Genomic DNA, 16,968 nt, shown 5'->3' with positions numbered 1-16,968 from the left:
GTACATTCACCCCAATGTTCTTAGCAGCATTATGTACAATTGCCAAGATATGGAAGCAACCTAAGTTTCCATCAACAGATGAATGGATAAAGAAGTGGTATATATATACAATGGAATACTACTCAGCCATAAAAAAGAATAAAATTTTGGCATTTGCAGCAACATGAATGAACTTGAAGGATATTATGATAAGTGAAATAAGTCAGAGAAAGACAAATACTGTATGATATCACTTATATGTGGAATCTAAAAGACACAACAAACTACTGTAGTGAATATAACAAAAAAGAAGCAGTCTCACAGACACAGAGAACAAGCTACTTATTACCATTGGAGGGGGGGACAATAATAAGGGTGAGGGAGTGGGAGACACAAATTATTGGGTGTAAGATAGGCTCAAGATTGTATTGTACAACACAGGGAATATAGCCAATACTTTATAATAAATGTAAATGGAAAGTTAACATTTAAAAATTGTATAAAAATAAAATTTTAAAAAGTTCAATTTTCTTAATAGTTATAGGAATATTCAAATTATCTGTTTCATATAGAATGAGTTGTGATAATTTGCATATTTTCAAGGAACTGGTTCATTTTGTCTGCCCAATATTTATATATGTGTATAGAATTATTTGTAATAGCTCCTTATTATCCTTTTGATGTATGCAAAGTCTATAATAACTACTGTTTCATTCCTGATATTTGTAATTTGTGTCTTCTCTCTTTTTCTTTGTCAGTCTTTCTGGAGTTTTGTTGATTTTATTAATCTTTTCAAAGAACTATTTCTTTGTTTTATTGATTTTCTCTATTCTTTTTCTGTTTTTAATTTCAATGATTTCTGCTCATATCTTTATTATTTCTTTCCTTCTACTTGTTTTACATTTATTATGCCCTTCTTTTTCTAGTTTCTTGAGGCTGGAGTTCAGATTATTGCTTTGAGACATTTTATCTTTTCTGTTGTCTACATTTAATGCTATAAATTTCCCTCTCAGCACTGCTTTAGCCATGTCTCACAAAGTTTGATATATTCTATTTTCATTTTTATTTACTTTTATTTATTAAAATAATTTCTGTTGAGAGTTGGATTGACCCATAGATTATTTTTTAATAAATTTATTTATTTATTTATTTATTTTTGGCTGCTTTGGGTCTTCGCTGCTGTGTGCTGGCTTTCTCTAGTTGTGGCGAGTGGGAGCTACTCTTTGTTGTGGTGCATGGACTTCTCATTGTGGTGGCTTTTCTTGTTGTGGAGCACAGGCTCTAGGCCTGCGGGCTTCAGTAGTTGTGGCATGCAGGCTCTAGAGTGCAGGCTCAGTAGTTGTGGCAGAGGGGCTTTGTTGCTCCACAGCATGTGGGGTCTTTGAACCCATGTCCCCTGCATTGGCAGGCAGATTCTTCACCACTGTGCCATCAGGGATGTGTTTTTTATCTTCCAAGTGCTTTTCTCTTTTCTTCCTCTTACTGATTTCTAGTTTTATTACATTTTGATTGGAGGGCACATTGTATGATTTCTGTTCTTTTACGTTTATTGAGGTTTCTTTCGTGGCCTAGGATATGGTCTATCTTGGTATATGTCCTTTGGGCACTTGAACAGAATGAGTATTCTGCTATTGTCCTATAATTGTTGATTAGGTCTTATTGTTTGATAGTGTTGTTTAGTTCTTCTCTATCTTTGCTGATTTTCTGTCAAGTTGTTCTGTCAGTTATAGAGAGATGGATGCTGAAGTCTCCAGCCATAACTGTGGATTTGTCTATTTCAAAAACAGTTTCTTTTGACTTTCTATATTGGAGCCATTCACATAACTTACATATTTTATTTTATTTCTATTTTAGTACATCTTTTATAATAATATATTGATATAGTAGTATACAGATAGATACATGTTAGGAGTGCATGTTCAAATATATTATTCTGTTAAGGATGTACGATCAAGAGTTTGGAGAAACCACCTGAATCCAGAAATAGTGGTGAGACCATACATTAAGGAAACTTGTTAGTCATGTTAAAGAGTTTAAATTTTATCCTGATGGTATTGGGGAGTATTAGAAGACCTTAAATAGGATGATATTGATTATTTAGATAAGTTATTCTTGCTACAGAGTGGAAGACTGGAGTCAAGGAGACCATTTGGAGGCTGGTGCAGTTCTGAGTCCATTAACTTTTCCTCAGTTTATACTAGTGTAGGCCATATCAGTGTTCACATATTACATATGAAAGTTATAGATCTCATAGCAAAGCATTTAGTTGCTGATATCTACCAACTTCTTTTCTATCATTATTCCTGTCCCATATTGAGTGACTTTAATATCCCCATGGATCTTGTTTTTCTTCGTCTCTTGGTTTCTCAAACTTTGTAACTCCATGATCTTTTCTGTTTATCTTATTCTAGTACTGTCATAGTCACACCCTAGACATCATCATAGCCTTGACTTCAAATACCTGTCTTTAACTGTCTCTTATTTTTCCAGCATACTTACTTCCATACTCTCAATTTAGCAATTATATGATTTCATTAAGACCCCAAGTCCATTCTCACTGTCAATGACCTCTTTTCCTGTTTCTATCCATCTCCCACATGATTCAGGACATCCAAAGTCAATCATGACAATCCATTTATTCCCTCTGCCACTGATTGGTTGAGAGATCGGCATGTAAACCAGAGTTGATCCATGAGACATCATGGAAGGTCTGCTTGGCATTTTTTCACACTTAAGAGATCTTGGGAAGAAAATAATGGTTTCTATTTGTCTCTATATATGCATACCATACAGGATATATTATACATACTTATAGTACCTGGATCTGTGGTAGTCACTTTGAGACCATTAAAGGAGTCATCTTGTAGGAATCTGACATGTTAAAGATGGAAGAGCTGAGTTATGAAAGAACTTCACTCCTAGATGGTATTTTTAAGCCACTGCTAAATCAACGCTTGATTCCTGTACTACCTTTGAACTTCATGTGACGTAAGAAAATACTTCCTATTGTTTAATTCAATCAAGTCAAAATTTTCTCTTTCACACTTTGTGTGTGTGTGTGTGTGTGTGTGACTGAACATATCCAAACTGATACTCTCTGCTTCTTCACAAACCTTCTGAATATACCCATGTACTATCCCTTACTTGCCTCCATGTCTTTATTAGAGCCGTTCTCTACCACCACCCTCCTTGGAATCCACTCTCTTCTGCTCCTCTTCCCCATCTTCCCTACCTGCCCACAGTTGATTGTACTTTCCAAAGATGATTGTAATGATATTCTTATCCCATATACTCTTCTAGAATCTTGCTACTCTCCCATCAAATGTATATCTCTTCTTGAAATCTTTTGACTGATGGATGAATAGAGAATGGTGAAAGTAACACCATGTGACTTCTAAAATTAAGTCAAAGAAGGCAATTCAGCTTATTCACTCCTGAAGCCTTCAACCACTGGGAGAAGTCCAACTGTCCTGACACTGTCATGCTGCAAGGAAACCTAAAGTACTTCTTCCAGGAATACCACATGAAGAATCCCTGAGACCTTATTGGGAAAGAGCACCTATGGTCATTTCCTGCTCTTCCAGATCTAGCCAAACCTACCTACAACTTCATGAGACCCTGGGCCAGAACTACCCAGCCAGTCTTTCCTGAATTCCTGACCCACAAAAATCAGGAGAGATAATACAATTATTACTGTTTAAACCACTAGATTTTGGGGTGACATTGCACAGACAATAGATAAGCAATAAAAACTACCTTCATAGTAATTCAAAGTAATGTCATATGAAAATACAAATTTTTTAAAAATATTTGGAATGCTTTGTAAATGGGTGAAATTAACATTCTGTATTTTAGGACAAAATTTGAGTGGATAGAGGGGAGGGAAAGGATAATTCAGATAGGGCAGCAATCAAACTGTAGTCTCTGCTGGAAAGCTCTTTTCTACCTCTTCACACATCTAGCTTCCTTTCATATCAATGTCTCCACCAAAAGGTCAACTTCTCAGAGAGGCATTCCTTGAATCTATAAAATAGTCTCTTCATGCTGTCCTATATCACTACACCTGGATTGACAATTACCCTCATTGCATTTATCATAATATGAAATTCTATCTTTATTGGTTTGCTTTCTTATTTCTTGCTGTGAATCAAGGAGGGAAGAACGATGCCATTTTTCTTTCCCACTGTCTGCCCAATACCTATCTCAAGCACCCAGTCAGCGCTCAATAAAGACTTTTGAATGAATAACTAATAGAATTAATAAAAATTTCTTGGGATCCTTAACGTGGGATTCATTCACATACCCCCACTTCCCTGACCCAGTGCAGAAAGGTCTGTAACTTTCATCAGATTCTAAGAAATAATCCATGGAGACAAAATATTAAGATCCACTGATTTGGGCAATAAGATGTAAAAGGGGATCCAAAAAATGACAGAAAGGAAAATTCTGAGGAAATGAAGATGTTCTATATCTTGATCAGGATGGAATTACAAGGGTATACATAGACATTTGTAAAACTCATAAAACTGCACTTAAAAATCTGTGCATTTTATTAAATTAACATTAATAATGTTAATGGGAAAATCCATTGAACTTGCTTCATCACATTCTTTTTCAAGCTAAAACAAAGAAAAAGGCTCTGAACAAATTATACATTAATTTTAAATCCTGAATCTGCTCTGGCATTCAGTGTGAAGTATTTAGAGCCAGTTTAAACTCTGAATTCATTTTAGAGACCTTTCTTATTCTTTTCTTACACTCATTCTCTTCCCTTAAATTCTCTTCCCTTTTTTTCCCTGTGCACACATAAGAGAAGCCAGCTTATAACTCTTAAAATCTTCACAAATACATGGAAAATTAAATAATTTCTGCTGTAAAATTATAATTGATGATAGAAAACAATAAAAATAACCCCCAAAACTGTGGAGAGGAAGTGTGTTTTTTGACATCAATTAGGAGTTAGGGCTCCACCATTCCTTTCTGTAAAAGAAAGACATGAAGAAACTAATAGATATTGCAGCTCCTATATGCATGAGACTCTTCTTGGGTAATTTTACATCATTGAGAGCTGGAAAAGACCTGCCCTGGTGAGGTAAGTTATAAATGCACCTGGAAATTGAAGAGTGCAAATGCAAAGTGCCATATGTGCTGGCGCTTTGGAAAGTAAAATGATTGCACAATGTGAGAGAGATGTTTTATAACAGAAATGATAATGACACCTTCATTTTCTGAGTTAGTTAGGTCTGGAGATTTTGATGACATTCATTCATTCATTTTACAAATATTTGGAAAGACCTCCTTTGTGTAAGAGACCATCTCAGGTCTGGGGATTCATGAGTGAATATGGATCGGTAAATGCCATGGAGGTATTTCTAATCTAGTAAGGGACAAGGACTAAAAAAGAGTAGTAGGACATGGTTGATGTTGTAATGATGATGTGTACTATGTGTAATGGGAGTATACAGGTAGAGGACTGCTAATGGCTGGGAAGTCAGGGAAGAGTTTACTCTGGTGGTTCAATTTCAGCTAGGTTTTCAGAGTCTGATTTGATTGACATTTCATGTAGTCTCTGTTCTAAGATTTGTATACATATTCTCTTGGTCAATCCTATAAGTTACCATCTTGGGAAGTAGTAATATTCTCCTGAAGGAGAAACCTGAGATTCAGAAAGATAAGAAAAATATTTTGTCTAAGTAGCATAGGTGGTCAGTGGCAGAGCCAGTATTTGAATGCAGGATTTTAATTGCAAATGCAGCCTTTCTTTCTTCTTTCCTTCCTCTCTCCCTTCTTTCTTTGCTTCCTTTTAACCATTTTTTCCTCCCAGTGTCCTTCCGACCATTTCATATTGGATGTTAAAATGTTGAAAGAAGGATAGAAAATAGGCATCTAGAAAAGCCGGCCAAGGGCATCTCAGTTCCCACCCCCATTCCCCAAAAGCCAATATGGATGCAAGGTCCAGAGGTGTCATAATTTATTCAGGAAAGAACCCAGAGATAACAGAAATTTTCAAGTTCGTACTCATTTTCTTACAATTCTTTGTACTCTACTAGAATGTCCTTCCATTCCATCTCCACACATTCCAAGCACCATGTTGAGGTTCCTGCCCCAATAACACATTTTTACACTCAACAAATATTTTTGATTCCTTATTTTTATCATGTTTGTGATCTGTGATGTGATATATCACAAATTTGGAAAGAGGGTAAATAAAATTGCCTTTAGGGCTCAAATACAAAATTAACAGCTAGAAAAAGCACAGCAGAGATGTCACAAGTCTCTTGGAGGAAAGAGAAAGAGGTCTAAGTCATAAGCCACATCTGTGACTTGAATGAATCAACAGGCAAATGAGAGGATTCACAATGAAGCATGGAGGAGTCCCAGGGTAAACCGCATGGTGCTTGTCTCAGAAGAGTCCAAGAAGTCCATATTTGTATCTTCACATCTTGTATGGGAAGATGATCTTTATGGTAAAGTGTCTTCATTGGAATCAATTAGGTAAACACTATTTTAACAAACTCATTTTGTTCCAGTCCATGCTCACTCCGTGCCTTCTAATTGGGAGATGACTCCCTGAGCAGGTTGGCCTGCAGCAAGGGAAGGCCTTGGCCATTGCAGAGAGAACTGTGACCCAATGGACAACACCCTCTGCATGAATTAATACATTGATGTCTATACTAGAGATGACTTGGGAGGAAATTTTCCTATAGGTCCAAAACCCTAAAACATTACCAGGGGATGACCCTTTCTGCCCATAAGTGGGAAGTGGAATTAGCAAACTGACATTGTTAAAAGAAAGGATGTTCTCCTTTCCATGCATAGACCACATCAAAGATGAAGAAAAATACAACCCCAGAAAAGTCTTTTGTCCAAAACCTCTTTGTTTACAATTTCTGCTGGTTTGCTTTCTATGCCTTAATCATAGAAATACAAGAAGCTTGGCTTTCTGTGTCCAGGGAAGTAGAGAATTGTGATTGAAGGTCAACACAGACCCATCATCAGTTGCTTCTCTGAAGGAGGACTGCTCAGAGGAACAAACATGTGGAGAAGGATTACCTACCTGGCCTGAGAGATTTGGCTACAACACATGGATACCCCTTTTCTCATATATGGTCAGATCATTAAGGGATTACCTGTCAGCTCAGGAGGTGGTGTCATTTGCACAATTAAAGAATCCCACTTGGGCAGAGGACTGGAAGCTGGGCCAGTGACATCTCCATTCAGCATGACATTGCTTTTGTACAAGAATAAACAATGCAACTAGAGAAAGCATAACCTTTTTTATCCCTTTGTTTGTTCTTTATTTCCCCCAAATTTCCATCTCTTTAAGATCAAAAAGAAATGAGAGAAGAAGGCTCCATAATTTTTGAGAACTCTAAAAGGGTTTTATGGCTTGGTCACTTGAACTGGGTTAGTAGGAGTCTTCCCTTGTGATATAGAACTATTCTTTCTACAATATCAAAATCAAGTTTTTGAGCCCAAAGTGCCAACATAAATTCATCAGGACAAAGCCTTCTGGTGAGGGTCCTTGGCAGGGAGTCAAGGTGCCCTTTCAGTAATCACATTTGATCACACCCTTCCCTCATAGGGAACTATTAAAACTATTCTGTGCAATTCACGGGAATGAATGTTCTCAAGGATAAAGACACGAGTAAGACAAGCTTTTCAAACCTCAAGGATCTAGTGGCTGGAACAGACTTGCAAATAACTATTTATTTGAGTTATTTAATAAACAGAACGATATCAATGCCGAATAGCTGTATATTCTGAGAGCCCAGAGCAGAGGGTGATTCGTTTTGTTTAAGCATTCCAAGAATGCTTCATGGAAGAGGTGGCATTTGAGCTGTAAAAGTCTGTGATGATTGGTGGGCAAAAGTCTAAGAGGTAATGCTTGACATAGAGTAAGTGTCCATTAAATGTTGGCTGACAGCTCCTGCATTTTAACTGTTCTTCCCCTAAACTCCTGTCTCCCTTATGAGTCACTATCACAAAAATGATGCTGCCCCACTATACACACATTTTTGGGTTGCTTATTCTTACCTACTACCTCTTTAAGTCCCCATATTAAATCCTTGCAGCTGGTGTACATATCAGGTATTCCAATGAACTTGATTCTGTAGTTAGGTTATTTCAAGATTCATTAGCAACATCCATAATATGACTCTTCGGTACCTCTTAAGACTTAATGTAGAGTTGCTTCATACAGTTGGCACATAATAAATGTTGCTGACTATGCACTGATGGATTGAGAGAAAGAAATCTACCTTTCTTGAGATTCTGAGCCTGCGTCTCTTTGGGCTAAGGTAATTACACAGATAATTAAGGCTAAAAGAAACTTGCTGTTTTCACTTGCACTGGACTACTGGGAGTCTACGTCTGCAGCGATCAGATTTTCTAGTTGATGGTTTAACTCTCTGTCTCCCCAACTTTTACAGACAAAGCTGAAGCTGTGAGCCATCCTAGAGAGCCTTAAAGAACTAGAGTTAAAATAATGGACAAGCATCACCTTTGAGAGAGAGAGAAAGAAAATAAACATGTCATTTTTATCCTTAGAATAATTATCACCCCACTTACTGCATTTTGGTAAATGATGGGTCGATGCCTATTAAGATAATGATTGAAAAGCTGAATGAAATTGCAGACAGAGGTCAAGAGCAAACTGTGGGAGACAGGTATTTGATATTTGGTGAGATAAAGGGTGGCACCCACTCCCATCTTTCCTCCACTTTCCCCATTTATCTCTCAGGATGAGGTCTTTCTTGTTGTCCTTGTTAGAGAACCCCTATATACTAGACACTTGGGAGAAAATTGAAACCTGAGGGAGAAGTGATGCTGCTAGTTTTTGCCAGGCACACCAGAAGGAAAGGCCCACTTCAGGTCCACAGAAATATGAGGAACAGAAAATGAGAGATGAGCTGGTGATGAGCCTTCTTGGGAGCTAGGCCTGTCCCTGGAGCTGCAGGTTGGTAAAGATGGGCCACTATAGTGGGGGCCTCTGGTCCTCTTCAAGGGCTCTTGTCCCACACAACCACCAAACAAGGCAGGCGCTGGCCCAGACTTTCATCATCAACTAGGGCGTCTATTAAATATTTTTACAACATGCCTCCACATGCATAGTTTAAGTGCCTGTGTATAACACTGTTGTACTAAATTTAAAGTTACAATGGATTTTGTCAAGATGGCACTGAAAAATGTCAAATAACTGCTATGAAAAATAAAGTAATATAGTTCTTCCTTAATGCAACAGGTCTTTTTATTTGTTTATTTATGGGTTTTTTTTTCCCCTCGCCTCGGCATGCAGGATCTTAGTTCTCCAACCCCAGTGATCAAACCCACATACCCTGAAGTAGAAGCGTGGAGTCTTAACCACTGGACCACCAGGGAAGTCCTGCAACAGGCCTTAATATTAATTCTTTTATGCATTTAAAATAATCACCACTGCAAAAAAAGAAAAAAAAATCACCCTCTACAATTACCATTAAATTACTCATGCATTACTATTAAATGAGCATTGTAGGGGTTATGATTTTAATAATTTTTTGTTCTCAAATTTATTGGGAATGTCTTTTTTTCAATATCTTTATTAAAGTATAATTGCTCTACACTGGTGCATTAGCTTCTGCTGTATAACAAAGTGAATCAGTCACACGTATTCACATATCCCCATATCCCCGTCCTCTTACGTCTCCCTCCCACCTTCCCTAGCCCACCCATCTAGGTAGTGACAAAGCACAGACCTGATCTCCCTATGCTATACAGCTGCTTCCCACTAGATATTTTACATTTGGTAGTGTATACATGTCAATACTACTCTCTCACTTTGTCCCAGCTTACGCTTCCCCCTCCCTGTGTCCTCAAGTCCATTCTCTATATCTGCATCTTCAATCCTTTTCTGCCCCTAAGTTCATCAGAAACTTTTATTTTCTTTTTTAAATTCCATATATATGTGTTAGCGTATGGTAATTTTTTATCTCTTTCTGACTTACTTCATTCTGTATGACAGACTCTAGGTTCATCCACCTCACTACAAATAGTTCAATTTCATTTCTATTTATGGCCGAGTAATATTCCGTTGTATATATGTGCCACATTTTTATCCATTCATCTGTTGATGGACACTTAGGTTGCTTCCATGTCCTGGCTATTGTAAATAGTGCTGCAATGAACATTGTGGTGCATGTCTCCTTTTGAATTATGGTTTTCTCAGGGTATATGCCCAGTAGTGGGATTGCTGGGTCATGTGGTAGTTCTATTTTTAGTTATTTAAGGAACCTCCATACTGTTCTCCATAGTGGCTGTATCAATTTACATTCCCACAAACAGTGCAAGAGGGTTCCCTTTTCCCCAGACCCTCTCCAGCATTTATTGTTTGTAGATTTCTTGATAATTCCCATTCTGACTGGTGTGAGGTGATACCTCATTGTAGTTTTGATTTGCATTTCTCTAATGATTAGTGATGTTGAGCATCCTTTCATGTGTTTATTGGCAATCTGTAGATCTCCTGAGAAATGTCTATTTAGGTCTTCTGCCCATTTTTGGATTGGGTTGTTTGTTTTTTTGATACTGAGCTGCATGAGCTACTTGTAAATTTTGGAGATTAACCCTTTGTCAGTTGTTTCATTTGCAAATATTTTCCCCCATTCTGAGGGTTGTCTTTTCATCTGGTTTATGGTTTCCTTTACTGTGTAAAAGCTTTGAAGTTTCATTAGGTGACATTTGTTTATTTTTGTTTTTATTTCCCCTTCTCTAGGAGGTGGATCAAAAAGGATCTTGCTGTGATGTATGTCATAGAGTGTTCTGCCTATGTTTTCCTCTAAGAGTTTTATAGTGTCTGGACTTATATTTAGGTCTTTAATCCATTTTTGAGTTTATTTTTGTGTATGGTGTTAGGGAGTGTTCTAATTTCATTCTTTTACATGTAGCTGTTCAGTTTTCCCAGCACCACTTGTTGAAGAGGCTGTCTTTTCTCCATTGTATATTCTTGCCTCCTTTATCAAAGATAAGTTGACAATATGTGTGTGGGTTTATCTCTGGGCTTTCTATCCTGTTACATTGATCTATATTTCTGTTTTTGTACCAGTACCATACTGTCTTGATTACTGTAGCTTTGTAGTATATTTTGAACTCAGGGAGCCTGATTCCTCCATATCTGTTTTTCATTCTCAAGATTGCTTTGGCTATTCAGGGTCTTTTGTGTTTCCATACAAAATGTGAAATTTTTTGTTCTAGTTCTGTGAAAAATGCCATTGGTGGTTTCATATGGAGTGCATTGAATCTGTGGATTGCTTTGGGTAGTATATTCATTTCCACAATGTTGATTCTTCCAATCCAAGGACATGGTATATCTCTCCATCTATTTGTGTCATCTTTAATTTTTTTCATCAGTGTCTTATAGTTTTCTGCATACAGGTCTTTTGTCTCCTTGGGTAGGTTTATTCCTAGGTTTTTGCTGTTGTTGTTGAAATGGTAAATGGGAGTGTTTCCTTAATTTCTCTTTCAGATTTTTCATCATTACTGTGTAAGAATGCAAAAGATTTCTGTGCATTAATTTTGTATCCTGATACTTTAACAAATTCATTGATTAGCTCTCGTAGTTTTCTGGTAGCATCTTTAGGATTCTCTATGTAGATTATCATGTCATCTGCAAACAGTGACAGCTTTACTTCTTCTCTTCCAATTTGGATTCCGTTTATTTCTTTTTCTTCTCTGATTGCTGTGGCTAAAACTTCCAAAACTATGTTGTCTTTGTGTTTAATTTTTGATAGTTTGATTAATATGTGTCTTGGTGTATTTCTCCTTGGATTTATCCTGTATGGGACTGTTTGTGGTTCCTGGACTTGATTGACTTTTTCCTTTCCCATATTAGGGAAGTTTTCAACTATAATCTCTTCAAATATTTTCTCAGTCCCTCTCTTTTTCTTTTCTTCTTCTGGGACCGATATAATTCGAATGTTAGTGTATTTCATGTTGTCCCAGAGGTCTCTGAGACTGTTCTCAGTTCTTTTCATTCTTTTTTCTTTACTCTGCTCTGTGATAGTTATTTCCAGTATTTTATCTTCCAGGTCACTTATCCATTCTTCTGCCTCTGTTATTCTGCTATTGATTCCTTCTAGAGAATTTTAAATTTCATTTATCATGTTGTTCATCATTGTTTGTTTGCTCTTTAGTTCTTCTAGGTTCTTATTAAATGTTTCTTGTATTTTCTCCATTCTATTTCCAAGATTTTGGATCATCTTTACTATCATTACTCTGAATTCTTTTTCAGGTAGACTGCCTATTTCCTCTTTATTTTTTGGTCTGGTGGGTTTTTACCTTGCTCCTTCATCTGCTGTATATTTCTCTGTCTTCTCATTTTGTTTAACTTACTATGTTTGGGGTCTCCTTTTCACAGGTTGCAGGTTTGTAGTTCCCGTTTCTTTTGGTGTCTGCCCCCAGTAGCTAAGCTTGGTTCAGTGGGTTGTGTAGGCTTCCTGATGGAGGGGGCTGGTGTCTGTGTTCTGGTGGATGAGGCTGGATCTTGTCTTTCTGGTGGGCAGTACCACATCTGGTGGTGTGTTTTGAGGTGTCTGTGAACTTCAAATGATTTTAGGCAGCCTCTCTGCTAATGGGTGGGGTTGTGGTCCTGTCTTGCTAGTTGTTTGGCATGGGGTGTTCAGCAGTGGAGCTTGCTGGTCGTTGAGTGGAGCTGGGTCTTAGCATTGAGATGGAGATCTCTGGGAGAGCTCTTGCTGATTGATATTATGTGGGGCGGGGAGGTCTCTGATGTACCAATATCCTGAATTCAGCTTTCCCACCTCATGCCTGACAGCTGGCCAGAGAACCAAGGCTCTGTCAGCCACACGGTTGGAGAAGATGGATTATGAGTTGGTTGTCAGCCACTGCCCTGTTGTAGATCTGTCTCAGCTTTCTCCAAAGGTCACCCAGATACAGTGGGTTATTCCACCATTCCTCAGAACTTGCACCTGCCAGTCTGGGATTTGTAGATGTCCTCCTGATACTCTTCATTGAAATACCTTGCATTCATGGTGGTGAGAGATATGCTAATAGTGTTGGTTCTCTTCAGTTCAGAGACTGGGGCAGTCTGAGCCTTCGTGTGGTCAAGTCAGGAGCAGCTGGCCAATGATCCCCAAGTGATAACATGTCAGATTCCAAGAAGGCTTTTTGCAGCTCCCAAGCAGTAGTCCCACACAGCTGCTCCGCTCAGCTGCAGCACTCTGACCAGGGAACTTGGTGGGACCCTCAAATGAGGATTTCTGCCAGCTCTAGAGACTGAGTCGCCCACTCAGGCAAGGAGCTGAGGAGAGCATCTCCCGGCCCCGTCTCACCAGAGAAGCAGACCTGGGGAATAATTTTTTCACAGTAAACTACTTGCATCTAAAGTGTACAATTCGATCAGTTTTGACAGTGTCATATGCCCATGAAACCACCACCACAATCCTGACTCAGAACGTGTCCATCATTTCAGGACTCCTGAAGCCCTTTTAGAATTCTTCTTTCCCTCTATTGCCCACCCCAGGAAACCACAGAACTGCTTTTTGTCATAATGCATTGGTTTACATATATAAATGGAATCGTACATGCACCTAGCTTCTCTCACTCAGGACGATGCCTTTGAGATTCACTCAAATCGTTGTGTGTGTCGGTAGCACATTCCTTTTTATCACTGAGTACGATTCCATTGCATGGGTTGCACCGCAGCTGGTTTAGCCATTCATCTGTTAATGCACACTTTTTTTGAAGTTTTTGGCTGTTGTGAAGGAAACTGCTATAAATATTTACATACAAGTTATTGTGTGGACATATGTTTTCATAATACTTAGGAGCAGAATAGCTGTTATGTCCTTTTGGAATTTGAGACAACTGTGGCTCAGAGAGATTACATAACTAGCACATGGTCACCAGTAAGTGACAGGGCTGGGATTTGAACTCAACTTGATTTAACTATAAACTCAAGTTCTTTTCTGGAATTAATCATTGGATATCTTTACTGGTTGAACATGCAGGCTCTTTAGAAACCAAGAGAGGGTGTAAGTCCATGTCAATGTGCTAGCCATGTTGGCCTTCTCAGTTTAGTTTATTTCTAAAATATTTGAGTTTTATTCTGTGGCCAGCACTGGGCCACATGTGGTGTCCCTGCCTGGGGTGGGGCGTGGCATTATTCTCCAATGAGGTCAGCAGGCAAAGTACACGTTCCAAGTGTTATGAATGGCAAAGCCTAGATTCAGGCTGAAAAAGGAAACCCAAGCTGTTTAGTGTTGCTGAAAAATGTGAGACAGGAAATGGAGAGCATGGAGGCTGGGGATAGATGTGGACTCCATTTTGAGTCACAAATTGAAACACCAGACAGGTAGCTGGAATGATGGGTGCACGGGGAGGGGGGCCAACTGTGGAGCACTCCCGCCCCTCCTGGGGGAGCACGACTGCCCAGCACCAGCCACCAAGTGTCATGCCAGTGAGGGCCATGTTGGCATCTATGGTCATAACACTAACGATGACACACACTGGTCAAGCACTTTCATTTCGTTTGTGTTATTACTGAAGAAATAAATTTCACTGAGGAAAAAACTGAGGTATGAAGAGTAACTTCCCTTTTCTTAAGAGGAGTTAGAAATGTGCTCTTTTAAATTGCAATACTGGAATTTTTAGGGCATTTGGGGCTGAACGAATTTATCTCTGAGCTGGATTCTGCAGAGCCCACAGTCTGAGATCTTTGCACTGGCTCCTGGATGAGCTTGTACACTGAGTGAAGGAATTGGGACTCTGTCCCAGGGCCAAGGGGAGAAGTGATGGGGTTTAGGCAGGGCAGTGATCTAAAATCTGGAAAGATCATTCCAACTGTAGAATGGAGAATGTGTGTAAAAGGCAAGAAGCTGTGACAACAAGGCTGGAACTTGGGGACACTAGTGAGGTGCTAGGACAAAAAAATTAAGGAGCTGCTCCCTTTCAGGGTGGTGCAAGTGCCAATAGCGAAAGACTTAAAGCAGCTACAAGAAAGGATCCGAAAGGCTACAGCAGGACTATGGGCTCTCAGGGCAGGAGAGGATGGGGGCTAATATTCAGAAATGGGGACATTCCTGGCCTCGGATCACACAGTGACTTCAGCCTGGGGTTTGGAGTGAGTGTCTCTGCAGTTGACACCTGGCCCCTTCACACACCCTCCCGGAGTCCTGGAGCAGGGCTCTTGAACTCTCTGGACTCCGATCTCTTCTGTAAACAAAGAGAAGCATTTGCTCTGAAGTTGCTATGGTCATCAAAGGAAATAGGATCTGGTAATCTGGAGAGAGGGGGTGTTTATCCCTCCTTATTGGGGGAGGGGTTACTCTTTCTAGAAAGCTGAGTCTGGACATTCCCAAATGCTGAGAGACCTAGACTGAGTCAGGACACCAGGTCCTGACCTGGCCCTGTCCTGGCTGTCACTTTACCTCTCTGGGCTTATTTCCTTCTGCAAAATCCAATGATTGGTTTAAAATTCTAAGATTCTTTCCAACTCTAAAAGAAAAAAGCAATATATCTGTGGTTCCATGAACACAGAGGAAAAAATGAGACTAGACTAAAAGACTGAAAATTAAAAAGCACCTCCTAGTCAGAGCTTATCACACTGTACGGTACAAGAGGAATTTTCCTTGTTGGCCATAGATATATCCTTGTCTTCTCCAATCTTGATTGTGCTCCACTGTAAGAAACCAGGCTGGGTCTAAGGGGTGTGTTGGTGTGGTTTTCTATCTTTCTTTCTTTCTTTCTTTCTTTCTTTGCTAATGATTTTTAATTTGAAGTATAGTTGATTTGCAATGTTTCAGGTGTACAGCAAAGTGATTCATTTATACATATACATATATATATCTATACTTTCTCAGGTTTTTTTCAATTATAGGTTATTACAGGATATTGAGTATAGTTCCCTGTGCTGTACAGTAAATCCTTGTTGTCTATTTATACATATAGTCATGTGTATCTCTTAATCCCAATTTCCTAATTTATCCCTTCCCCCCTTTCCCCTTTGGTAACCATAAGTTTGTTTTCCATGTCTGTGAGTCTATTTCTGTTTTGTAAATAAGTTCATTTGTATAATTTTTTTTAGATTCCATGTACGAGTGATATAATATGATATTTATCTTTGACTTACTTCACTTAGTATGATAATCTCTAGGTCCATCCATACTGCTGCAAATGGCAGTATTTAATTCTTTTTTGTGGCTGAATAATACTCCATTGTATATACATATAGGTGGTGTGGTTTTAAGAGTCCTGACTGAGCCCTTCTGCTAAAGACCTCTGCTGAAGGTACTGCCTTTCATCTTAACTGTCTATTGTCCGGTGGGAAGGAAACCTCCCTTGGAAGCCCCTAGTAAATGCAAACCTCCAGCTGGCATCTTCCCCAGGGACAACTCTTGCTTTGTCACCTCCTCCCTGAACACTGCTGCTGCCCCCCCTTCTTCTTTCTTGGTCACCATGCGTGGCAGCCGGCAACTTGGCTTCTACGAGAAGTGCTGGCTGGGTTTCCAGATTCAGCCGAAGCCCGAGCTTCTCTGAATTTCCAGAAAAGGAGAGAGTGATTCAGATCAGATCCCCAAGATGAAAATGTTTTATCTTTCTTCTGAGAGTTAAAGTTGAATCCACACCTTAAGTAAAAAAACAGATACCTTCATACCAAAGCAATAGCAGTTATAAAAATACTTGTGGAGCAGGGTGGACACACGCAGTATAAACAGCTGGCATTAGAACAGCTGGCATTTGTCTTAGGAAAGACTTGATTTATTTAGGAAAATCCTTTGATTAACCTCTTGGGGATGAAACCCCAAGGGCATGGATTAGCAGAAAACAAGAGTCAGAGGAGGAGGGGAAGGGATGGTCTGCCTTTAAAAATGGAAGGAGACTTTGGGAGGTGGTAAATAGATGGAAAAGTTAATAGGGTGGGAGTTTGGCAGCCAAGTTAAGCTGGTTGGGGGACGTTTCTAACACTTAACTGCAGTGACAGTTGTAGCTCACATCTCC

Source organism: Globicephala melas, chromosome 5, assembly GCF_963455315.2.
Source record: "Globicephala melas chromosome 5, mGloMel1.2, whole genome shotgun sequence".
NCBI lineage: Eukaryota > Metazoa > Chordata > Mammalia > Artiodactyla > Delphinidae > Globicephala > Globicephala melas.
The sequence above is the reverse complement of the archived record's forward strand: the minus strand, read 5'-3'. Positions refer to the sequence as shown.